Below are 23,578 nucleotides of genomic sequence, written 5' to 3'. Positions count from 1 at the left end.
GCCCTCTTGGGGCCAGACCTGGCGCCTTTGGCACCAGTCTCATACTTAATGAAGACTTGTGTTTGGGAACTACTTTATTCAATGCCAGCCAACATGGAGGCACCCACATAGCTTGGTTCCTTGGAACCAAGCTATGCGGTATAGTGTTTTGGGTGTGGTAGCCTAGGGACTACTTTACCTGGACTATTTTCTTGATGCTATTTAAACCACGCCCGATTTGAAGAACACGCTTCGCGTTACTTTGCAATCCTGCAACGTGACACTCATCGTGTCCAGCAGCATCTGCGAACCTCGGAAGAACCGCACCTGAAAAAACAAAGGAACATCATTAATAGCAGCAGCTTACCTGTCACAGGTTTCCCCCCTTCTCACTTGTCTATGTTGCCTGATGTCCTATTTAGGTGGAGTCTTCTTTCGTATGGTTCGGGACTTAAATAAGCCCGCTCGGCCATCCTCGGCTTCCAGATTACGTTCAGCTTCGATGTCCAGGATCACGGGAAACTCCGGGAGTATTCAAGAAGGAGTTGGGGGGCACGCGGAAGCAACGCAGGGATTCCGGGAAGTTAGGAATTAGGGAAGAAGTCGGGAGAAGGGAATCCAGGGGCCAGGGGATAGCAAGTAGCACTAGAGAAGGTTCGGAGCACACGTCTGATCACAGCTAGTAGCAGCGTTGAGACGCGCGGGGCCGCAGGGGTGTGGCTTCTTTATAGAGGACGCTGCGTAGAACGTGAAGACTGGCGAACAGCGTTCTGAGCTTGCCGCCATGTTGGTAGTATTATGGAGTGTAAGGCCTGACGTGTCAGGGACCAGGAGGCCCAGAAGGGGCGAGTTTGATGGTTCATGACAGCATGCCTCCTCCGGAAACTCGTTCCACCGGGTTTGCCCGGGTGTATGAGATGGAACCTTCTGAGTAGCCTGGGGGTATTTAGATTTGAGATAGGTTCCCAAGTGCGTTCACTGAGGGGGATATCCTTTCCATTCCACCAGGTACTGGAGTTTGCCACGTCTATATCTAGAATCGCAAATCCTGGAGACCTCATACTCCAGTTGGTCATTGATGAGTACTGGTTTGGGCCGAAGGTTAGTTCGAGAGGTCTGAACATATGGCTTCATTAAGGACGTGTGAAAGACTGGGTGGATTTTCTTCCAGGAGTCTGGAAGCTTGAGTCGGTAGGCCACTGGGTTGATGATTTGGAATGGCCCATAATATAGAGGAGCCAATTTATTTGGTCGCAAATGCCGTGGTAGCAGTTTCGAGGACAGCCAAACCTTATCCCCTATTGTGTAGGAGGGGCTTGGTCTTCGTTTGGAGTCCGCATACAGTTTGGTCTGGGTCTTGGCCTTTTCTAATTGTTCTTATCTTCTCTTTGAACATTAATGAGCATTTCAATCCAGGAATCGACTGTTGGAACTGGTGTAGGATGAGGAAGGAGGGAGGGTAGAACCGAAGGGTGGAATCCTCGGCTACAGAAAAAAGGACTGGTCTTAATAGAGTGGTCCGAATTATTATAGGCGAATTCTGCCACTGGTATTAAGAGGGACCAATCGTCCTGGACCTTGGTAGCGGAGCAACGGAGGTATTGTTCCAAGGTTTGGTTTACGCGCTCTGTGACTCCTTTGGTTTGGGGGTGTTATCCTGAGGAAAGAGCGCATTGGATTCCTAGTATTTAGCAAAGATGTTTCCAGAATTGAGAAATGTATTGGGGCCCTCTGTCTGATATGATCTTGGAAGGAAGCCCATGCAGTTGGAATATGTGTTCCAGGAAAATTCCAGCAAGTTCTGACGAGGATGGCAGTTTAAACAGAGGTGTAAAATGGGCCACATGGGTGAACAAATCAATGGTGACCATGATGGTTGTGTATCCCCTGGAAGGTGGTAATTCCACAATGAAGTCTGTTGCTATGACTTCCCAAGGCCTTGTTGGAAGTGGAGGTTGCTGCAATAGACCCGCTGGTCTCTTGTTGTCATGTTTGTTTTGATTATAGACAGAGCATGCCTGGATATACCTTTGTACATCAGCTTTCACTCCAGGCCACCAAAAGTGCCTTTGTATTAATTGGAGGGTATTGGTAATACCACGATGCCCGGAGTAAAGAGTATTGTGACAAAGATTTATTATCCTTTGCTGTAGTTTTTGTGTTGGGATGACCAAAGCATTGTCTTTGAACAAGTATCCATTTTTGGTCTTCAGTTTCCACTGGTTCTTGTCCGAGATATCTTTCCAGAGTTCTGAAGATTGAGTCTGACTGCGGACTTCATCTAGGAGGCTGGTCACCTGGGCTACAATTATTGTGTGGGGAAACATCTTGGGAAATGTTCGGTCATCAGGAGGTTCATAGTCAGGGTGCCGAGACAAGGCGTCAGTAATTACGTTTTGTGTTCCCGGAACATGGTGAATTTGAAACTGGTATTGAGCAAAGAAGAACGCCCAACGGGCCTGACGGCTGTTCCTGCATTCCAGGGCCTGTAACACTTGGAGATTTCGATGGTCCGTCTGAACCTGGACAGGATGTTTAGCTCCCAGAAGTAAATGACGCCACTCGGTGAAGGCTTGACGTATGGCTAGAAGTTCCTTTTCTAAGACTGAGTAATGAGTTTCACTGGAGGTCAATGTCTGTGAAAGATAGGCGATAGGATGTTGCAGCCCGTCATCTAGTTCCTGTTTCAGAACTGCTCCGATGGCATAGTTAGAGGCATCTGTTTCCACTAGGAATGGTCGATTTATATCAGGTTGAACCAGGATGGGGGCTTGTGTAAATTCTGTTTTCAGGCGTTGGAAGGCCTTCTCCTGAGCTGGGGTCCAATGATAGGGAGTATCTTTCTTCAACAAGGAGATGATCGGTTGGACAATCTCGGAAAAGGATGTTATAAACTTCCGATAGAAATTGGCCAAGCCCAAGAAACATTGGATCTGTTTTACGGAGGTCGGAGTTGGCCAGGATATTATGGCCTTAACCTTGGATTGATCCATGCCTATGCCATCTGGGCTAAGGACAAATCCTAGATAGTGATTAGTGGAAACATGAAAAAGGCATTTCTCTGGTTTTGCTAGAAGCTTGTGTTCACGTAGCCGTTGTAACACTGATTTAACATGTTCTTCATGCTTGAGAGGATCCTTAGAGAATATCAAAATATCGTCCAAGTAGACGATGACGAAAAGAAAGCATATCCGAAAACACCCGGTCCATAAAGCGTTGGAAGATTGCCGGAGCATTAGAGAGTCCAAAGGGCATGACCAAGTATTTGTAATGACCAAAGGGTGTTCTGAAGGCTGTCTTCCATTCGTCACCTTCTCTAATACGAATCAGGTGATAAGCACCCCTGAGATCCAATTTGGTGAATATTACGGCTCCTCTTACGGCTTCCAGGATATCCGAGATCAAGGGTAATGGATAACGATCCTTAAGGGTGCACTGATTAAGACCTCGATAATCAAGACAAGGTCTGAGTTCCTTGGTGTCTTTTTTAGGAACAAAAAATAATGAGGCTCCAGCCGGAGACTTGGCTGGGCGTATGGTGCCGTTCTTTAGGTTAGTATCTAGGTATTCATGAAGGGCCTTTTTCTCTGGTTCAGACAGGATAAACATCCTTCCAAAGGGAATCACGGCTGAAGGTTCGGTTTCAATAGCACAGTCCTCAGGCCTATGGGGTGGCAGGGCTTGGACAATAGCAGAAGAGAACACATTGGCGTATTCCTGGTAGGTTTTAGGAACCTGGATGATGTTGGAGACCATAAGAAGATCTTGCTGAGTTGTTGAATGTTCTTCTGATGTTGTCGGTGAAGGATCCTGGAGCAGACAATGGGACATGCAAAATTCGGAACCTAGGAACAGGGAACCAGCTGCCCAATTGATGTATGGGTTGTGTTTTTGTAGCCAGGGCATTCCCAAAACCATTGGGTAATGGGCAGATTTTATGATGTCAAACTTTATCCTTTCTCGGTGATGGTTTATAGCAAGCTCAATTTCCTTAGTCTGAAGGATTATGGGTCCAGAAGAAAGAGGTCTTCCATCAATTGCTTCTACAGGTTGCAGGACGTTCCGGGATTCGTAAGGAATATGATGTTTAAGGACCCATTCCTGATCTATGAATATTCCCATGGCCCCACAGTCCACTAGTGCCAGAATGGGGTAGGATTCCTTCTTGGATGACGATAGAAAAGCCTGTAAGACTAACAGAGAGTTTTGTCCAGGAGAGTTCAAGGATGGTATAGATGTGGAGCCTGCATCTCTCTCCCGAAACTGAGCTCCATCTAGGATCGGGAGCTGGCATTTCCAGAACGCCGTGGAGGGGCTAAGGAACATACTCTGACTAAATGCTTGTCCAAGGCACAGTACATGCATAAGCCAGTATGGATCCTTCTCAGCCTTTCTTGGGGGGATATGGGTCCAGGGAAGGCCCCTAGTTGCATGGGTTCGGGTTCATTTGTAGGAACAGGAGAATCTTCGGATTTTGAAGGGCCCACAAGAGGATTTTTTGGATGGTTGACTTGGTCTTCCTTTTCTCTGCCCTTCTTTCCTGGATGCGGAAATCAATCTGTAGAGCAAGATCCATAAGTGCCTGGTAAGAACTAGGACGTGCTACCCTGGCTAATTCATCCTTAACATCTTCATTTAGCCCTCTACGAAAGAGGGTGAAGCAAGCTTCAGAAGGCCAACCCGCTTCTTTAGCCAATTGCTTGAATCAAGTTACGTAGGTGAGCATGTCCTGAGAGCCTTGCTGGAAATCGAGTAAACGTTCTTGAGCACTAAAGACCTGTTCTGGGCGGGCAAACATAGTCTTTAGTGCTTGAATGAATCCATCATAATCATCCAAAAGGGAATCTCCGGTGTTAACTAATGGTGTGGCCCAGGCTAAGGCATTCCCGGAGAGGTGAGAAATAATAAAGCCCACTTTAGCCCTGGTGGTGGAAAAATAATAAGGTTTAAAGGTAAAGTGGACCAAACAAGAATCCAGGAATCCTCGGAGGGTTTTTGCACAGCCGTCATATTTGTCAACAATGCCGCCCAATAGCACGCTGTCCTTTGAGGCAGAGTCACGTGAAAGTACCAATTGTTTCAGCGCGGCGTTCTCCGCTTTCAAGTTCTGTACTTCGGTCGATAGTTCTTGCATGCCACGCATAAGATCCTGGATGGCCGCCTCCATGTCTGTATCGACTTCGGTCAGGTGGCGTCTCAATCTGTCACAGGTTTCCCCCTTCTCACCTGTCTATGTTGCCTGATGTCCTCTTTAGGTGGAGTCTTCTTTCGTATGGTTCGGCACTTAAATAAGCCCGCTCGGCCGTCCTTGGCTTCCAGATTACGTTCAGCTTCGATGTCCAGGATCACGGGAAACTCTGGGAGTGTTCAAGAAGGAGTAGGGGGGCACGCGGAAGCGACACAGGGAATCCGGGAAGTTAGGAAAGAGGAAAGAAGTCGGGAGAAGGGAATCCAGGAGCCAGGGGATAGCAAGTAGCACTAGAGAAGGTTCGGAGCACACGTCCGATCACAGCTAGTAGCAGCGTTGAGACGCACAGGGCTGCGGGGGTGTGGCTTCTTTATAGAGGACGCTGCGTAGAACGTGAAGACTGGCGAGCAGCGTTCTGAGCTTGGCGCCATGTTGGTAGTATTATGCAGTGCAAGGCTCGACGTGTCAGGGACCAGGAGGCCCGGAAGGGGCGAGTTCGATGGTTCATGACAATGGGGGCCCAACAAAAGGCAAAGCACTCAGTCCGCAGGCACCAGGAGCGCCGTTGGTACGGGCTCCACGGCTGCCAGGCCGGGCGCAGCATCGCCGATGCCATCAACCTCCGGCTCGATGAAGAGGAAGACGGACAACTCGGGTAAGCTTCGGGAGAAGTCCCGGTCGGCTCTGACAGAGCAAGCCAAGAGGGAGCGAGACGTTGACCCTCCCCCCACGGTGAAGGCCTCAGATGCGGCTAAGGTCGTGAAGGCCCAGATTCACGAGGCTAAGGCTTCTATTGAGGGTGTCGTAGCATCCCTGGCGAACACCACGGATGTGGCCCCAGTGGAGACGACCTACAAGCCAAGAGTTTCCATGCCTGCCCGGTGGGAATCGTCTTTCCTGCCCATCGATAAGACCCCTGTGAAGCCCTTGACCGAGAAGAAGGGGGGGCACGATAGTCCTACCGGGCTCAGATATCTCCTCCAAAGACAAGCTTTCGGGCCTCAAGGCAGTTCGTGACAAGAGGTTCGTCGAGGTCAGGTCCTACGGGAAGGACCCCGACGAGGCGGACGTGGAAAGTGATAGAGGAGCGACAGGTTGTCGAGGAACCGGAGGACACCATGCTGCTGCTGACGCGCCCGGTGCAACCGTTACCACCACCGACGGACAGGTCGGAGGACGTCTTACTAGCCTTGCACACCTGTGCTCGGAAATAAGGACAAGGATGCCCTTGCTTCCTGCTGGCAATCCAGCAGCGCCTGGACCATCAGGAAGCCCTCCACCCAATCGGAGGCAAGTCCATCCACCCCCAACTGTCATCCGCAGAAGTCCTGACTGGCGGATTCTTCCGCGTTGGGGATGGATGCGCAGAGGTAGGACATTTTAGTCCCTTCTTTGTGTCCTTGTCGCCATAAGTAGCGCGGTGCCGCTGGGAGTATAAATTCCCTTCCTGTCCCAGCGGACCTCGCGTTGCAACCCTCTTGGATGCCCTCTGCTTACGGGTTCCCTCGCTCCTTTCTGCTGTCGCTCTTGTTCCTCGTATTGTCAGCAGTGTTTCCTGGCTTTGCCTTCCTTAGCGAAGCTCTCTCTCCTCTCCCTCTTTCCGCCTCTCGGGTGGTTCGATATCCTTTGCTTTTGGCGGTTCCGTCCCCGCGGACGTGGCTCCGCCCTCTTTCTCTCGCTTCTTGCTTCTTTGGACTCCTTGTCCCTCTCACCTTCCTTTGACTTGGCTGGCTGGGCTCTCCTGTGTTCCGTCCAACCCTTGGACTCTCCACACCTTCACCGGCAGAGCTCTCAAACCTCCAACATGATTCAGCGGATCTTCATTTCTCTTCCCTCGGATCCACGTTTCAGCAAAGCATCTTCCGCCTTACCTGCTACCTCGCATTCCAGTCTGTGCTCCATCTTCCCTGCAAAAGAATAGAGGAGCCTACTAGTCATCAAGGGTTTTTCCCCACTGGGGTTTTCCCTTATTCTGGCTTGGTTCCGGAAGGGAGGTCCCGGGACAACTGTCTATCAGCGGTCACTGTGGCCTCCCTCCGTGACAAGCACGCTCACCGGAAGAAGGAGAAAGACTACCTAGCCCGAAGACACCTACAAGACACAGACAACGATTCCTGCAGTTCAGGTGAGGAGAGTGTGAAGGAAGGGTGCGAGGAAGGAGTCCGGGTACGGAACTTATCACCGATTGCAACGCCAAAGAGTTACACAATGTCTGCTGAAGGACAAGTACAAGAGCTCTGGAAGGCTTTTCAAGCAATGTCCCAGGAATTACAGGGGGTGAAGACGGAGAATGCACTTCTTAAACAGATGGTATCGGCTAGGGAGCCCCCCCCCTCCAGAATTACCGCCCATGGCGCTTTCCTCAGGGAAGTTTGATGAATCTCCCAAGAAAGTGAAGGAGTTCTTGGAGCCGTGTAGGGTCTACTTCACTTTCATGCCTCGTACCTTCGCAATGGACCAGGCCAAGGTGGGGTTCTTAATCTCAAATATGACCGGCAACACGCTGACCTGGGCAACCCCGCTGGTGACAAGCAGTAATGCTATTCTTCAGGACTTTGCAGGGTTCACAAATCTACTCAAGCAGACCTTCGAACGGCCAGAGTTGTCCTTTACCGCCTCGGAGGAGTTGTTGGACGTCAGACAAGGCTCTTTGGACATCTTGTCATATATCTCCTCTTTCAAAACGTTGGCGGCCGGTGCAGGCTGGCTTGAACCAGCACAATATGCCATTTTCAGAAGGGGTTTGAAGGAGGAGATCAAGGATGAGCTGGCCAGATCTCCCTGCTCTCCCACTTTCTCGGATTTACTTGCTGCCGCTCTACACATCGAATTCCGTCTCCAAGAAAGGAAGTTGGAACGACGCAAACAACGAGGCTCAGGATTTCCAATGGATTCCCGTTCATACTCTCCCCCTGACCGTCCTTCTGCGACCTCTTCCGAAGAACCGATGCAGATCGGCGCCACCAGAGCACCCGTCTGCTGCCGAAAAACGGCAAAGGAGACAGAAGGGACTATGCACATACTGTGGGTCTGATCAACACCTCCTGAAAGAATGCACCGAACTGCCGAACAAAAGATCAGGAAACTAACACCTTCGGCGCCAATAGGGACTAGTGTCCGGGGGTTTCCAGGCTTTTCTAAGCATCCCTATGTTTCTCTGTCAGTATCCTCTCCCGACCCCAAGGATGACTCTAGACTTTTGGTGATTCCTGCAGTCCTCGATTTAGAGGGCAAACAGGTAGAGACTCTAGCCTTACTGGATTGTGGAGCTGCATGGAACTTCGTCGATACACTGTGGGCCGACAACGTGGGCCTCCGCAGGATACTCCGGAAGGAAGGGCAGAAGGTGGAAGGTGTTGACGGGTCTCCGTTATCTTCCGGGCTCATCACTTATACCACTGAAGACCTCTCCCTTACTATCAATCACCATTCCGAGGTTCTGAGATTCGACATCATCCGGGCGACCTATTTTCCATTACACTTGGGATCACATGGCTTCGCAGACACAATCCTCGGATTAACTGGACTGATAATCAGCTGAGCTTCTGTTCCTCGTATTGTACAGTCAACTGTCTTTTGATGGAGAGTCGGGGGGACCTTCAGCTGGTTAAAACATTTTCCAATAACCACATTGGGATTCACGCGCTGCCCAGCTATTGTCTGGAGTATTTAGAGGTTTTTCAGGAGTGCCTTCATTCCAAACTGCCACCTCACCGGCCAGAGGACTGCACAATAGATTTGGAACCCAATGCCCTGGTTCCATTTGGACGAATGTTCTCTCTCACACAAACCGAGAAGCAAGTGCTATGAAGATATCTGGACACCAACATGGAGAACAGTCTTATCCAGCCCTCAAAGTGTCCCGCAGGAGCCCCCCTGTTTTTCATCAAGAAGAGGGGTACCACTGATCTTAGGCCCTGTATAGACTACAAGGGTCTAAATAAGGTGACTGTACGAGATTGTTACCCCATGCCTTTCATCACCAACATCATAGAAGCGGTATAAGGAGCCAGGGTGTTTACCAAACTCGGCCTCAGGAACACATACCATTTACTGCGAATAGCCAAGGGTGACGAGTGGAAGACCGCTTTCCGCACCCCATTCGGTTTATTTGAGTATAAGGTGATGCCATTTGGACTAGTTAATGCGCCAGCAGCGTTCCAGAGATTCATGGACAGAATGTTTTCCGATATGCTTTCAATATCAGTCATCATCTATCTCGACGATATTTAGATTTTTTCCCCGAACATGAAGGAACACATCATTCAGGTTACTCAAGTTTTAGGACGCCTACAAGAGAATCAATTGTTGATCAAGGCCGAAAAGTGCAAATTCGCAGTCACTTCCGTACAATACCTTGGGTACTTCTTATCAGAAGAAGGGATAGACATGGACCAGGAGAAGGTCCAAGCCATTCTCGACTGGCCTGCCCCTACTTCCTTCCTGGAGGTGCAGAGATTCCTGGGGCTCTCGAACTACTACAGGAGGTTAATTCCAAATTTCTCAGAAGTAGTGTTCCCCATTACTCGACTACTCAAGAAAGATGCTTCCCCGTTTAAATGGTCGGCCGAGACCGAGAACAGTTTCAGACATCTCAAACACCTTTTCTGCTCGGCTCCGATTCTCCAACATCCGGATCAGTCCCGACCTTTCATCTTGGAGACCGACGCTTCGGCCATTGCCATAGGGGCAGTGTTACTCCAAACAATCAACGGGGTAGAACATCCGGTACTCTACCTGTCCGAGACACTATCTCCCAGCCAACTGAACTATTCTGTCCTTGAAAAGGAATTACTTACCATGAAATTGGCATGTGAAGAGTGGCATCATTTACTTATGGGGGCACAACACCCATTTCTTATCAGAACGGACCATAAAAATCTGAAGGTTCTACAGGAGATGGAGTGTTCAAATTCCAGACCGGCACGGTGGGCCTACCTTTTTTCACAATACGACTTCCAGATCACGTACATTCCAGAGTCGTTCAATCGCCTGGCTGATGCATTATCTTGCAAAGACTCCAGCAAAGAAAAAGCCTCAATCAATCTTGAACCCATGTTTCATCGCAATCAGATTCTGGCGCTAGTAGGCTCCTTCCTTCAAGAGGTAAAGGCGGAAGTGGTTCAGGAACTTTCACAACTGCCGTTGCATTCCAATTCCCCTTATCAGGAGAAGAACGGCTGGGTTTTTTATAAGAAGCGGTTGTACATACCAGAAGGGCCACTACGTAAGAAGATTCTTGATTGGTGCCAGAACTCTCGCTCAGCGGGTCACAGAGGAGGACACAACACTTTGTAACTCATTTCAAGGTCCTTTCTCTGGCCCACAGTGAGAAGAAATACCCTAGATTACGTGAAGACCTGCCCGATTTGTGCCAGGGCCAAATGTCCGTCAGGGAAACCCCTAGGATTGCTTACTCAAGTTGAGATACCAACTCGCCCCTGGGGACTTATTTCCACAGATTTCATCGTGGAACTTCCTGTGTCCGAAGCATGTACCTGCATCATGGTTACCGTTGATGCTTTTTCCAAGATGGCACATTTTTCTCCTCTTCCGGGAGTCCCTACGGCTACTAAAATGGCTGAGGTCTTTGCACGAGACATTTTCAAACTTCATGGCCTATCGGACAAAATAATCTCAGATTGGGGGAGCCAGTACATTTCCAAGTTCTGGACAGCCTTATGTAAACGATTGGGGGTTGAGAGGGCCCTTTCCTCTGGTTTCCACCCACAATCTAATGGTATGACAGAACGTCTCAATGCACTTTGGAACGATACTTGAGATGTTACATCACTCAACATCAGGACAATTGGGTGTCTGTACTCTCCACTGAAGAATTCTCCTATAATAACAACAGGCACTCTGCCACCGTTCTCTCACCGTTTTTCTGTACTATGGAGTCCACCCACGGGCTGTTCTACCCGAAATACCCAGTTTCACCAACTCCCCGACCGCAGAGGAGGTTTTGGGGAATATTAAGTAAGCACATGTCACCGCATTACGAAGCTTGGAGGCCAGCAGGACACGGAATAAGATTGGAGCAGACAGACATTGCAAAGACTGCCCGGAATGGAAGCCAGGCGATAAGGTGTGGTTGTCCACCAGGTTCTTACCCAGATGGACACGGCCCTCTAAGCTCTCTCCTCGCTTTTTGGGACCTTTTCCCATTCTCTCAAAGATCAATCCTGTGGCTTATCGCCTTTGGCTCCCCCCCACTCTGAGCCGCATTCACCCTGTTTTCCATTCTTCTCTTCTCAAACCTCACCATTCTGATCTACATCACAGTCCTGTGCCTAGGCACTTTCCCACACAGATAACTGACAAAGAGGAATATGAGGTCTCTGCCATTCGGGACTCTAGGTTTTACAGAGGCCGATTGGAATACCTCTTGTCCTGGAAGGGTTACCCGGATTCAGAGAATTCTTGGGAACCGGCTTCCCAGGTTCATGCCCCTCGGTTGCTTGCCAAATTCCACCACCTGCACCCGGGGAAGCCTGGGGTGGTGCGGACAGGAAGAGGGCATACTTTCATCTGCAGAAGTCCTGACTGGTGGATTCTTCCGCGTTGGGGATGGATGCGCAAAGGTAGGACGTTTTAGTCCCTTCTTTGTGTCCTTGTCGCCCTAAGTAGCGCGGTGCCGCTAGGAGTATAAATTCCCTCCTGTCCCAGCGGACCTCGCGTTGCAACCCTCTCGGATGCTCTCTGCTGCTGGGTTTCCTCGCTCCTTTCTGCTGTCGCTCTTGTTCCTCGGATTGTCAGCAGCGTTTCCTGGCTTTGCCTTCCTTAGCGAAGCTCTCTCTCCTCTCCCTCTTTCCGCCTCTCGGTTGGTTCTATATCCTTTGCTTTTGGAGGTTCCGTCCCCGCGGACGTGGCTCCGCCCTCTTTCTCTCGCTTCTTTGGACTCCTTGTCCCTCTCACCTTCCTTTGGCTTGGCTGGCTGGGCTCTCTTGTGTTCCGTCCAACCCTTGGACTCTCCACACCTTAACCGGCGGAGCTCTCAAACCTCCGACATCATTCAGCGGATCTTCATTTCTGTTCCCTCGGATCCACGTTTCAGCAAAGCATCTTCCGCCTTACCTGCTACCTCGCATTCCAGTATGTGCTCCATCTTCCCTGCAAAAGAATAGAGGAGTCTACTAGTCATCAAGGGTTTTTCCCCACTGGGGTTTTCCCTTATTCCGGCTTGGTTCCGGAAGGGAGGTCCCAGGACAACTGTCTATCAGCGATCACTGTGGCCTCCCTCCGTGACAAGCACGCTCACCGGAAGAAGGAGAGAGACTACCTAGCCCGAAGACACCTACAAGACACAGACAACGATTCCTGCAGTTCAGGTGAGGAGAGTGTGAAGGAAGGGGGCGAGAAAGAAGTCCCGGTACAGAACATATCACACCACCCTGCCATCTTTCACCTTCATCCCCTCTGCCGAGGGACAAGACAGAGACAACAGGGACGAACGACGACGATGATGGAACAGATCTCCCGTCGCCTCCACCCCAGGCTTCTCCGCCCGACGAAATTGGCTTGTTCCACGCCATGATCGCTAGGGCCTCAGAGCTTTTTCAGCTGAACCCGAAGAAGGCAGTGACGACCATTAAGGCGGCCAACGCTCTCGCCATCGTGGTCCGTTACGATAGGGAGCTCTGGTTAAAATCGCCCCCCTCCTGGAGTTCCTCCCAGACGACAAGAGGGCAGAGGCCCTTAAAATCTTACAAGAAGGTGAGGCGCCTTCAGACCATGCCATCACGGTGGCCACGGACATCGCCGACACCGGCTTCCGCCAGATGGGCAACAGCGTTTGCCTTCGCCGGCGTGGTTGGCTCAGGGCAACCGACTTCAATCAGGACGTACAGGCAAATGTACTGGACATGCCCTTCGACAGGGACAACTTGTTCAGCAAGGTAGTGGACGAGTCAATGCAGGCCATCAAGGCAGACACCGAGGCGGGCCTTGCCTTAGGCACGCTCCAACGATGACGGCCGTCCTTTCGGTCCTTCTGAGGCAAGCAGGGTGCCTCCAAAGGATTCAGTGGCAGTTCTTCATACCGTCAAGCGTCCCGTTCTTCATCCCAGGAGGCCTATAGAGGCCGCAGCAAGGCCTGAGGACATAGTCGTCGTCGCTAGGGGGACCAAGGTGGTAAGGCCCAGGTGAAGCAGGACTGAACTGGCCGTGACGTCGGGCCCCCACCCGAGCACCCCGGTGGGAGGCCAGCTGGCAAACTTCGTCGGCGTGTGGAAGTCCATCTCCACCAACCATTGGGTGCTGGATGCCCTGGCCCACGGACACACCCTGGAGTTCCAAAATAGGTGTCCCCGTTTTTCACTGGTGGCCAGAAAAGAAAACCACATTCCTCAACTACTTCTGGAAGTACGAGCAATGCCAAAAAAGGGCGCGAAAAAGCTTGTCCCGAAGAGGCTCTGGAGTATACTCGCGGTACTTCCTCGTCCGAAAGAAGACCGGCGGCTGGCGGCCCATTCTAGATCTCTGCTGCCTCAACAAATACATAAAATCCCAGAAATTCTGGATGGTCACCCTTTAGCACATGCTGGGACAGCTGGAAGAAGGGGACTTCCTGTCGTCGCTGGACCTGGAGGATGCCTACTTCCACATCCCCATACACAAGGGGCATCGAAAGTTTCTGCGCTTCGTGGTCCAAAGGCGGCACTGCCAATTCAAGGCCCTTCCCTTCAGTTTGAAGTCAGCCTCAAGGGTCTTCACCAAGTGCCTGGCACCTTTGGCAGTGCGGCTGCGCCTGCAGGGGATCCACGTCTACCCCTACCTGGACGATTGGCTCATCCGAGCGAAGGCAAGGGACCGCTGTCGAACACACAGCGAGGACTGTCCGCCTGCTCACAGAACTGGGGTTCCCGATAAAGGAGAGGATAAAAGTCATCCTGGGCAAGGTACAACGGCTGTTGACAATGGAAGTTACCAGGGTGAGGTCCATCAAGTCCCTGCTCGGCATGATGTCATCATGCATCTACCTGGTTCGGCTGTGCAGGTTGCGGATCCGGCCGCTGCAGGAGTTCCTCGACACCCGTTGGATACAAGTGGTGGGAAGCTTCGAAGACAAGATCGGCCTCAACAAGACTTTCCGTCAACCGATCCGGTGGTGGGGCTCCTGCACGCATCTTGCGGCGGGCATGGACTTCCAGACCCCAGCGCATCAGGTGACGGTGACGGCTGACGCCTCCCTGGAGGGATGGGGCACGCACACCGGAGATCTCCACGCAAGAGGCCTTTGGCTCCCGGAGGAGAGGTCGGTGCACATCAAAGTCCTGGAGCTCTGGGACGTGTTTTGGGCCCTCAGGTCCTTCCTTCCGTCCCTCAAGGGCAAGGTGGTACGGGTCTTCGCCGACAACACCACCCCGATGTTTTGCATTCGTAAGCAGGGGGGAGCACCAGATCCCCGGCTCTCTCCAGGGAAGCGCAGGATCTGTGGCACTGGGCCATCGCCCAAGCGATATTCCTGGTACCTTTTCACCTGGCAGGAGTGAAGAACACTTTCGCCGACTCACTCAGCAGGGAGCTGTGCTCTTGCCAAGAGTGGGAGCTTTGGCAGGATCAAGTGGATCTCCTATTCCGACGATGGGGCAATCCCCAGATTAATTTTGTTTGCGACGGCGACAAACACCAAGTGCCTGTTCCTCTACGCGTTCCCACCATTGCTGTTGCTTCTGCGACTCAGTCAACTCAGACGGTCGCGGTGCAGGATGATCCTTGTCGCACCGGCGTGGCTGAGGCAGATATGGTACCCGGGCCTTGTGGATATGTCAACGTCCCCTCCAGTCAAGCTTCCGACGGACGCAGATCTTCTCGCCAGGGAAGGAAGCGCGATCCTGCACCACGACCCAGGGTCGCTGAACCTGCAGGTTTGGCTCCGGTAGCACTAGAGTTCGGAGGTTACGATATCCCGGCGGACTGCAAGGAGGTACTTGCCAAGGCCAGGGCTTCCTCGACTCTTAAGTGCTATGGACATAAATGGAAGAGGTTCACCATCTGGTGCAGTGCACAGAAGATCAACCCTCTACGGATTGTGGCCTCTCAAGTGCTGCCGTACTTGCTGTCGTTAGCTAAGGTGGGGCTGGCACATGCCTCCATCAAAATTCATCTGGCGGCTATCTCCCGCTATACCAGAGCTCCGGGGTGGTCGTCGCTGTGGTCTCACCGCCTGGTGAAGGAGTTCATGAAAGGACATTTCTGCTTGTTCCCGCCGGTGAAGGATCCGGCCCCGGCATGGGAGCTCAATGTGGTGCTGACTAGGCTCATGGGTCCGCCATTCGAGCCTTTGCATTCGGCGCCTCTGAAATTCCTATCATGGAAGACGGCTTTTCTTGTGGCCATCACCTCTGTACAACGAGTGGGAGAGATCCAGGCCCTCTCCTGTAAGCCTCCGTACCGGAGATTCCACAAGACGAGGGTCGTGCTGAGGACGCACCCCTCCTTCATGCCCAAGGTGCCGTCGGACTTCCATCTCAACGAGCCCTTGGTGTTACCTGTTTTCTTCCCGTCGTCGGCTGAGAGGACTTTGCACTCATTGGATGTGGCTAGAGTGCTGAAGTTCTACGTGGACCGAACAAAAGGTTTTCGGAAGACATCACAGCTGTTTGTGAACTTTGGCCCTGTGAACCAAGGAAAGGCCCTCTCCAAAGCTTCCATTTCTAGGCGGCTCTCTGGCTGCATCACCCATTGTCACCGGTTGACAAACCGACCGTTGCCTGGCTGTCCGAGAGCCTATTCGACCCGAGCAATCGCTGCAACTACGGCGTTCCTGTCTGATGTGCACCTGCTGGAGATCTGCAGGTCTGCTACGTGGAGGTCGACGCACACCTTCACAAGATTCTACTGCGTCGACCGGGATTCCAGGGAGGAGTCCAGAGTCGGCCAGGCAGTGCTGCACAACCTGTTCGCTTGAAGGTGAGCCTGGTGGGGAGGTAAGAGATGCTTAATGTTTAGCGTTGCCACCTCCTGTGGTTGTGCATGTGTATACTGCTATGTATTCTTGTATTCATGAGCATGTGAATCCATGCCAGACCCCATGCTGGAGAAGGAACAAGTTACTTACCTGTAACTGTTGTTCTCCAGCATGGGTTTGGCATGGATTCACATACAAACCCTCCCGCCTACCCCTCTGCGGCTCTTCTCTTGGTCCTACTGCCACTTTACGTGCTACCAAATCTGAAGATGGCTGCCTGAGGAGGGGCTTAGGTAGAGGGCAGTCATTGGCTGGGGGCAGTATGACCCAGAGACCAGTGATTGGTTATTAGGAGAAAGACAGTTCAGAAACGAAACTGAAACTGATTTTTTTTTTCTTTACCGAGGTTTCCCAGTCTGACGATGGGGAATATTCATGAGCATGTGAATCCATGCCAGACCCATGCTGGAGAACAACAGTTACAGGTAAGTAACTTGTTCCATACCTTCAGGTAGGCATAGATTGTAGATTGATGTTACAATTGTGGTAATCCCTTTGATTCATATTCAAGAGCATCTAAAGACGTACGTCCAATTTAATTAAGGCAATCCAGCTTGGAAAGGCCCAAAAGTATTTATTTGAACAAATAGAAGTCTTACCAAATATGTATTCACAGATAATCAACGGTGGATAAGGCCACTGTGCTCCCAAATGAATCCCGGTATAATCCCTAAAATGAAAAAAGCGTATTTTCTCTAAAAGACACACGTATAATCCCCAAAACACAGTGTGATTCCGCTATACCAAGGAATAGCTAATTTATTAAATAGTCGTTCCTATTATCTTACATGTTTTCATCTCAGATGGCAAAAGCATTTTAATTTTGTTAAAAAGTATACGTGCAAAGTGCAGCTTACTCCAATTCCAAGTCCTCAATTCAATATACATATGGCTTAATCCAATGGTCCCCCCATAGTGGTGATCATACGTGATATATAGTTCCTCTGCTAACAAACGGGCTGTTTCACCCTCGTGCGCACGCTCTAATTGCGAGTAAAACATATTCATTTTCAAAGTATCCCAAATCAGTCAAAGCACAATCTGTGCAGATCCCCACACATAGATACACTGACATAATGAAATTATTTCCAACCAATCAAAAATAGCGGTCGCGCACCCAAAAGCGGGTCGCAGACATACAAATCTGTCCCCCTCAGTACTCTTAATCACGCCCCCTTCAACTCTTAACTTACTGCTGTAATTGATGTTGTTCTCGAGTCGGCAGGGCAAAATAGAACGCTGCCGCGCAGGTCCCGCTTGTTTATCTATTGTTGTCAGGACAACACTAATGGTCCCTTCTCGAATTTCTGGGTCATCAATGCTGGCCGCCATGTTAATATGGTGCAACCTTAACAGTACTTAATGTCAGTTCCCCACTTGGCGAAATGTATCTGGCTAGTCCAATTAGTGTAGGTTCTACAAACTGAGTACCTTGTACAAAATAGCCATTCAAAAATATCAAGTGTTGAAAAAAAACCTGCGGTTCGTGTATCCAATCAAAAAACGATTTTAACCCCTTGGCGCATAATACTGCACATGTAAAAAGAGTGTCCAAATCCATGCAATAGAGAGCGTGTGAAGGAAAAAAATGCCCCCATGTTGAATAATATCTTCAATCTATATTTACTCAATCGAATGGTGATGCCAGCTGTACAGTGTTCTAAACAATTCTAGCTCCTCTCCCCATAATATCGATGACAATTACAGTGTTAGAATTCTGATCTTGCCAGAATAGAGGACCTTGTTAACCGTTACCACATCACAGTCTAGTGGTGTTGAATTTCCATATTCATAATAAAGTGTCTGCCCGGCATGGTTCTGTCCATACATGTTGTCCTTGCGTTGCCTGATCAAATAGTTACATATATGTCCTGCAAGGACTGACATTAAACAACACTGTTGTCAAGAAAATTCACATTATCATTCTACTATACAAGAAACCCCACATTTTTTGTACATTGCATTATGTGTTTAAGCCACTAGGGTATACAGATGCAACGTGACCATGGTCAAAAGTTGACACTTAAATGACTAAAGCAGATCTGATAACATTTACACAACTGGTAATTTCATATGGTTCATAGGAAGTGCACCATCTCATTGTCCTTATTTAGACCAAACTCTTTCGATCTAAATTTACAGACGAGTCTTGCTTCGGTCTGAGTATTGTATCCAAATTTCCACCTCTTCTTCCTAGCTTCACTTTCTGTAAGCCAATGAATTTTTTTTTCCACTTTGTGTTTATTAAGTTTTACAAATAGCAACAAACACATCAGTAAACATCTGATGACAGAGCAAAACGAAAACCCTTACCAACAAACCGAAAAAGAGAAAAAACAAAGGAACATTATATATCCTCACCCTTCCTACCCATCCACCCGCCACCCTGAAACCCCCTCCCCCAAACAAGGAGTTACACAGGAAGAACAAACAAAGTGCGCACTGGAGTTCGAGCCAAAGTCTTAACCAAAGGGCAACACCCTTAATGACCTCTCTCCGACGGTAAGGACCCTAAAAAAAAGGCCCTGAAACAACCACACCCGTCTTTAAGTCTCATCCCAAGTCCAATTAAATTAAAGCTTCAAGGCTTCACAATCTTCACTTAACAACACAATAGTCCAATCCTGCAGGAAAGAAGACATGTTATCATTTGCTATAGCGGTAAGTTTCTCATAGGTAAAAATTGCCAAAAGTTTATTCAACCATTCTGCTTTCTTTGGGACCTGGGGACTTTTCCATTTCTGGGCTAGGGTCAATCTCCCAGCCCTCAACCTAGCCCTCGTCACCTTAGAGAAGAGCAGCGTCTCAGACTCAGGCCTAGGAGTACTCAGTAGGATCTCCAAAGGGTGAAGGGAGGGGGATGAACCCAGGATGTCCCTGATCCAGCTGAGGACCTCCGCCCAATAACCCTTAATGATCGGACACTCCCACCACATATGAAACCACGTTCCTCTGCCTGTACACGCCCTAGGACACATAAGCCAATGAATTTTAAATCCTTTTTGTTGTCCATCTGATGTTGCAGTTGCCAATGCTGGGCCAGGGGTAATGACACATCCTGGCTCCCAACTGCTGAAAAGTGTTCTCGGATACGTATTCTGACTTCTCTTTTTGTGCTCCCGATGTATATCAATTTGCATGGACAGATTATGGCGTATACAATGTATTTAGACCGGCAATTAATATTCTCATTTATATTAATACAAGTTCCTCTTGCATCCGCAAAGATCTTAGTGGTTTCATGAGCATATTGGCACATAGTACACGTCCCACATTTAAGAAAGCCAGGTTCCTGTTGGTTCTTGATGTTGTTCTGGAAGTAGTGAAGGACTTATTTTAATTGTTTTGGCTTTACGATATGTCATCATAGGTTGTTCAGTGATATAATCAATGATATGCTTACTATAAGTAGTAATGAAGTTGATTTGGTTGGACTCCCGATTTCTTTTCTCTGCTTTAGGCATCAATGTTTGCTCCCTCGTCATGTTTATGGGTTTTTGACGGGCTGCTCTAATACATGCTTTTGAATAATTTTGAATAACCCCTCTGCTTAAAGAGTTCCTGAAGCAATTCACATTATTTTGGGTGCGCGACCGCTATTTTTGATTGGTTGGAATTAATTTCATTATGTCAGTGTATCTATGTGTGGCAATCTCTGCACAGATTGTGCTTTGACTGATTTGGGATACTTGGAAAATAAATATGTTTTACTCGCAATTAGAGCGTGAGCATGAGGATGAAACAGCCCATTTGTTAGCAGAGGAACTATATATCACGTATGATCACCACTATGGAGGGACCATTGAATTAAGCCATATGTATATTGAATTGAGGACTTCAAATTGGAGTAAGCTGCACTTTGCACTTATAATTTTTAACAAAATGAAAATGCTTTTGCCATCTGGGATGAAAACGTGCAAGATAATAGGAACGGCTACGGTTAAGCCCGGCTGCGGTGACAAGGGCGGCGTGTTTGCAGACTCCTGTGCTGTTTTGCTGCTGTGACCAGAAATCTTTTAGATCTTACTTTTTATTTACTTTTTATTTATTTTTGCACATGTCAATACTATGTTTTGGAATAATGGTGCACGGGAGTATTTAATCCTTATAATTTTAGTAACTGGTATTCTGTTCCTTTAAAACTTTGCTGGAAGTGGAAGCCCCACCCCTTGGCAATTCAGGAAGTGAAATACAGCGAACCGAGCCCCCGCAGCATTAAGCCCGGCTGCGGTGACAAGGGCGGCGTGTATGCAGACTTCTGTGCTGTTTTGCTGCTGTTAGGCTCTGGAGGTTGCGGAGGAAAGGGGACACAGTAACAGCTAGCCTCCACCCCTGCTTATATGAACATTGAGGACTTGGTCTGGATTTTCCCGCGGTAGGCGAAGTACTCAGTTATTCAGAGTATACTAGATAAAAGGAAAACTGTGCATTAATTTGTCACGCTGACCGTGGCGCTAAGTGCGTCTGTTCAACTCTAACATTTGTTTTGACGGAGGTGCCCTGTAATTCACTCTACCGCGTCTAACTGTGCACGGTGCACACAAGAGAAGGCTGTTTCCCGGCCTGTAAGGAGTCTGGTGTTTTTGTTTGCCAGTAGCTCCTTGGCCCGTGCGGGAGACTGTTGGCGGTTTGTCTCCTTTGATCCCGCTTGATTTCTTTTATTTTTACTTGGAGGGTGCGGGGGACTGCTGTGTGGCAATTCCCTTTGACCTAAGTTGGACTTGGTGCTTGATTTACTTTTAACTTTTAAGGGACACAGTGCCTGTGGGCTTTCTGCCTTGGAGCTGTGTCTTCTGTTTGAAATTTGCTGTTGTAAACATTGATTTTCTATTTTTTTTAATCTTGTTTGCTATGGTCACCCTGCAAAGTGGTTTCGGGGCCAGTACCTGCAATATGGAACCCGAATCAGTGCAGAATATGGGACATATTCCTCACCTTAATGTTGAAATAACATTGGGGGCATTGCCTGTACTTTTATCTATGGCCAACGCCAGTACAAGGAGCCCGGATGTTGCCAAAAAGGTACCAGACGGGGGTAATGTGACTCTAACTGGTGCTACAATCAATCCTGTACAGGCACATGTGCCTATGGCTGAATTACCTTTAAATATATTGCCTTCACATGATGGGATTCTGGATACTTCAGTTAATGCTCCCCTAGATGTTGGCCTACTGGAATTAACTGATGCCGGGCGCCTTCAAGCAACTGAATAGGAATGGCTATTCCATAAATTAGCTATTTCTTGGTATAGCGGAATCGCACTGTGTTTTGGGGATTATACGTGTGTCTTTTAGAGAAAATGTGTTTTTTTTTTTGTTTTAGGCCTTATCCCGGGATTCATTTGGGAGCACGGTGGATTTATCCACCGTTGATTATCTGTGAATACATATTTGGTAATAGTTCTATTTGTTCACATAAATACTTTTGGGCCTTTCCAAGCTGAATTGCCTTCATTTAATTGGACGTACGTCTTTAGATGCTCTTGAATATGAATCAAAGGGATTATCACAATTGTAACATCTTGTTTACTATGTGCCAGCTCTAACATGTTCAAGCTACAATCTACAATCTGTGCCTACTTGAAGGTACATAACCTGTAACACTTATGTGCTTGACCAATGAGTCTTGGGGAATATATTGACCGTTTGTGAACACAACATGCCCACGGGGCACTGAAAGACTACAGTGGATGAAATGGACTTCTTTTTACTCATATTTTTCTGTTTCTCTTGTTGTATCTCCTTATTATTTATGTTGAAACCCTATTACTCCAACCCTCACCCCCATCCTATTTCTCTGGTGTTTAATTTAAATTTTATTTATTTTTCATATGCATTTATTTTTCTGTTTGTCACATTTTAATTTGGGTTCTTGAAATTGATATGTGATTAGAACATGATTGATTGATATTTTATATCTATCGCGCTCGTACACAAGTGTTTCAGAGCGTGACAAGGCAAGGGAGGGGAACAGGGGAGAACAAAACAGCAATCTTACTAGGCCCAGTGACATTGAGAACACGCAAGTGCATGGGAGAGGGGGGGGGGGGAGTGCATGGAAGGGGGGAGAGGTGGAAAGTGCGAAGCAGAGGAGAAACAGATAAAAAACAATAAATAAATAATAAAGGCAACAAACAGTGGTAATGCAGCCAGCAATTTGCAAGTGCTAGGTTTAAGGCAGCAGACAGGGTAGGTCTGATAAGTGCAGGAAGAAAAAGGGGGGGCTGTATGGGTACAGATACAGACCCCAGTGCAAGAGGTGGCCCGGAGGCAGTGCGGGAGTGTGGCAGGATGAGCAGGTACCTGGGCCCAAAAGACAGAGGGTGGCCAGGTGCACAGTGCCAACAGAGAACAGATCAGCAGGGGAGAGGGGGAGCGAAGGCAGAAGAAAAGAGGAAGGTCTTGAGGTGCTTTCAGAACCGGAGATGGTTCTCCTCAAGTTTTAGAGTGGCAGGGATGCTGTTCCAGAGGGAGGCCCCAGCCGAAGACAGAGATCTACCCCCTGCTTGTTTCTTAGAAAAACGACTGACCCTGAGTGAGTTGGAGGTAGAGGAGCGAAGAGCTCGAGAGGGGAGGTATTTGCGGAGGGATAGCTGAAGGTATTTTGGACCCAGGCCCCAGAAAGCCTTGTGGACAATGCAGAGGGTTTTGAATTTAATCCTTGCATCCACTGGGAGCCAGTGGAGAGATTTCAGAGCTGGAGAGATACGATCCCAGGGCTTGAGGCTAAGGACAAGTCTTGCAGTCCTGTTCTGGATTAGTTGCAGAGGGCGGAGAGTAGAGGCAGGTAGATTTAGAAAGAGGCTGTTACAATAGTCCAAGCTAGAGAGAACCAGAGCTTGAGAGGAGAGGAAAGGCAGAGTACCTCTCAGGAGGTGCAGTCGGAAATTTGACTTTTTAGAGACCTCAGAGATGTGGGCGGAGAAGGAAAGGGTGGAGTCAAAGATGACCCCGAGGTTCTTAGACATGGACATGGATCATATGCCCAATTTGTTTTGAAAAAGGCTCTGGAGCAGCCGAAACATGTGTTAACTTGTGGACACAACACCTATATATTTTGCGTTTTTGATCTGCTTAAATATAAACTACTTGATACCAAAACTGGAACCTTGTGTGGCGCAGTTAATGTGTGGTGAACCATTTTTTATCTTCAGTAACCAAGGAGGTAGGGGTACTGGTTCCTCCACCGAATCACCACACCAACGCGACACGTCCCAATGGATCTAATATAGGGTCGCCAACAGAAGTTGTACCCCAAACCAACCCCAAAAACAGAGCCCCTTCGCTATGAGTCTCGTGCAAGGCGTTCATGGTGTCGCAGTGACGTGTTGGACCTACGCGGATTCCTCGCAAGTCCCTGGTAAGCCCCGTGCATTGTTCTATGAATACACAAACTGGCGCTTGCGCACGATTTTGCACGCAAGCCCCCTATTTTCCGC

This window comes from Ambystoma mexicanum, chromosome 2p (assembly GCF_040938575.1).
Source record: "Ambystoma mexicanum isolate Mex_15411 chromosome 2p, UKY_AmexF1_1, whole genome shotgun sequence".
NCBI classification, from domain to species: Eukaryota; Metazoa; Chordata; class Amphibia; order Caudata; family Ambystomatidae; genus Ambystoma; species Ambystoma mexicanum.
This window is presented reverse-complemented; position numbering follows the sequence as displayed.